The sequence below is a fragment of the Convolutriloba macropyga genome, chromosome 6 (assembly GCF_964194025.1).
Source record: "Convolutriloba macropyga chromosome 6, txConMacr16.3, whole genome shotgun sequence".
Classification (NCBI taxonomy): domain Eukaryota; kingdom Metazoa; phylum Xenacoelomorpha; order Acoela; family Convolutidae; genus Convolutriloba; species Convolutriloba macropyga.
Genome location: NC_134473.1, coordinates 12098636 through 12102008, shown reverse-complemented (window position 1 = coordinate 12102008; position 3373 = coordinate 12098636).

Genomic DNA, 3373 nt, shown 5'->3' with positions numbered 1-3373 from the left:
TAAATCTAGCTTTTTGCACTAAAAAAAACCTAAAAGCTTTTCCGAACGTTCGCAAGTTTTAACCGTTTTTCGTTCAACAGACCTAAATAATTGCTTGTTTTTTGCTGAATTAAAACAAGTTTCGCCTAAATAGCTGGCTTTAACTGTTTGAGCTAGTGTGTGTGGCTACTGTGGTTTACAGGAAAACTGTGCCTTGCTATAATTATGCAGTAGAACCAATATTAGACCAGAACTCAAATAATTGTTACATTAAACTCCTTTTTCTTGAAAACTTCAATTAACTCGTCTGTTTTTCTCAAATTCGAATAAATTACCAAGCTTATAATGCTACCCAAGAAACTTTCTGAGCTGCCTAACCCTAACCGAGCACTATGATTAAAAAATACCTCTCACAGTTTTTTGCGAATATATAACTTTGAAACCTGTTCTTTTTCTAGGAGTTTATTGCTGTTGTGACGGCTAAAGATAAGAAATTTGTAAAAATACGATACGTTTAGGCAACAAGAGTTACAGAGGGGCTACTGAAAGCTAGAAAATTGCAGAGACGAGTCATATTGTGAAGATCTTTGGAACTCTTTGGTGTATTGACTTTTTTCGGGTTTTGCAAAAACTTTTTCGTTTTCTTTAAAACTGTGTGACTTTATCTGTTGTTTTTCACTCTTTCTTCTTTATCTTTAATATGCATTGTTTCTACTTCAAAGCTCTCTCCGACAGATATCGTCTGAGATCTGCCTTTCAAAATAACTGAGAGTAGGAAAAAAATATTCAATTTTCTGGTGACTACTGGAACCAATTTTCTTCTAAAACTCCTCTTCTGCTAATGGTAACGTCTGAAACCAATAGGGATAAAGGGATTTCGCAGACGGCAACTTCTGAGACCGAGGACTTCTGCAAAAAGTCAAGTTTGGACGTTTTTTCCAAAAAAAAATTAAAATAGTATTTATTTTCGTCAAATGAAAGTTTTGATATTTGGTGTGGCGCCTAAGGACTTTCAATTTACTTCCCTATACAGTTGAAACTATCAAACTGACTGACAATTACTTGTTTTAGGGGTTTGTTTAGTGGTTTATTTGGGAATTCAATTGAATATGTCGTCAGAAAACTAACTTGTGTTTTTGAATTTTCTGAATTCAAAAAATTTTTTCTGACATTTCTCATTTATATGATACTGATTGGATAAATCTATGGAAAAGCCTTTCTGTTTGACTGCAAACTATTTCAAGAGAGTGTTTTATTGGTTTATTCAGCAATTGAAACGAATATGGATTGAGAAAACTAAATTGTGTTTTTTGAATTTTCTGAATTCAAAAAATTTTTTCTGACATTTTTTATTCATATGATGCTGATGTGATATATCGATCAAAGTGGCTTTTTGTTTGATCGAAAACCAATTCAGAAGAGTGGTTTAATTGTTTTTTCCGCAATTCAAACGGATATGTAGTCAGAAAACTAAATTGTGTTTTTTGAATTTTCTGAATTCAAAAAATTTTTTCTGACATTTCTTATTGATATGACGCTGATTTGATATATCGATGCAAATAGCTTTCTGTTTGACTACAAAACAATTCAAAAGAGTGGTTTAATAGTTTTTTCCGCAATTGAAACGGATAGGTAGTCAGAAAACTAAATTGTGTTTTTTGATTTTTCCGAATTCAAAAAATTTTCTCCGACATTTCTTATTTATATGATACTGATTGGATATATCGATGCAAATAGCTTTCTGTTTGATTACAAACCAATTCAAAAGGGTGGTTTAATAGTTTTTTCCGCAATTCAAACGGATATGTTGTCAGAAAACTAAATTGTGTTTTTTGAATTTTCTGAATTCAAAAAATTTTCTCCGACATTTCTTATTTATATGATACTGATTTGATATATCGATGCAAATAGCTTTCTGTTTGATTACAAACTAATTCAAAAGAGTGGTTTAATAGTTTTTTCCGCAATTGAAACAGATATGTAGTCAGAAAACTAAATTGTGTTTTATGAATTTTCTGATTTAGGGAACATTTCTCTTATTTTTGTGTTTTTTTTTTCGCAGATTTTTCTTTAAAAATGAGAAAATTGCCTTTACTCGCTTTGAAATTAATGAAATTAGTCAAAGTTTTTGAATCGAGTTGTTATAGTAACAAATAAGGTTTTTTGGGGGACAAATATCAATTTTTTGGAGGCTTTTTGTCGAAAAAAAAGTAGAGATTTTGGATGGCTCTAACAGGGGAACAGGACATCAGAGGTAACGTCTGAGACCTCGGGCGGACTTCTGCTGCTGACGTCTGAAACCAGTAAAAAAACTAGATCCTCTCGTCGGGGTGACGTTTGTAACCCAAACTTGGCTTCGTCGCTGAAAAAATTGCTGGTCTTTTTTTTGTTTCTTTTCTGTGTCTTTTTTGTGTCTTTTCTTTGTCTTGACCGGCTGCCAGCTTTCGGGTTCCGTTTACTGTACTCGGCACTTGATGGTTGCACTGACCGCTGATGCTCTCTTCAGTGCGTCGCACAAGTTGTGGAACAAAGAAACTATTTGCCGGTAACAGGGGAGACTTTTGTCCTCAAAATTGTTTTGGGGAAAAAAGGTTTTGTTCTTTGAACGAGGAGTAAACCATAAAATGTAAGAGAATGTAGATAAGGATTCAATTACATTGTTCTAGACAGTTTGTTAAGTTTTTTTTCAGTTTTAAGTTGCGGGAACAACCAACTCGTTTTGGTTGCGATAAGGACAAAAGTCAATGTTTTTTCAAGTTTCACTTCTGACTTGATTGTTGCACGACAATGAATATATCGATCGGCCAAAATTGACTGAACAAAAAAACCAATTGAGTATATAGTTCCTCCCTCCCCCACTAAAGTGGGGGTCGAAACAATAAAAACTTGTATGTCTTGCAGAAATAGCGATGCAGTGGTAAAAGATTGCACAATTGAGCATGAGGCTGAAGGTTCGAGTATCGGACTCCGCTGTTAGGTTTTTGTAATCGCAAGATAAACTTTTGTAAGAATCATGCGAGATATCAAAAGATAAACGTTTGGTCTCGTCTAGGGTAGTTCGGGTCAGCAAACAAGTAACGCACCATCGCTGAATCCTGTTCTCTAAACTGAGTTTTTTTCTTCCGCGGTAGACGAGACTTTGTACGGATACCACCGATTCAGTGGAACGCCGTTTTATTGCTATGCTTGATATTCGGAAAACTTATTTCAGATCTCTGGAGAGTATGAATTGTTGATTAATACTATACAGAACACTAGCAAACAACCGAACCAAGATCGGTTAAACTTCAGTAGAATGTAAATACACTTACCATAGATCGCATGGCTTTCCATCAAAATTGACACCTGAGATGTCATTTTTCATTAATTTATTTAAATGGATTCCAAATGAATC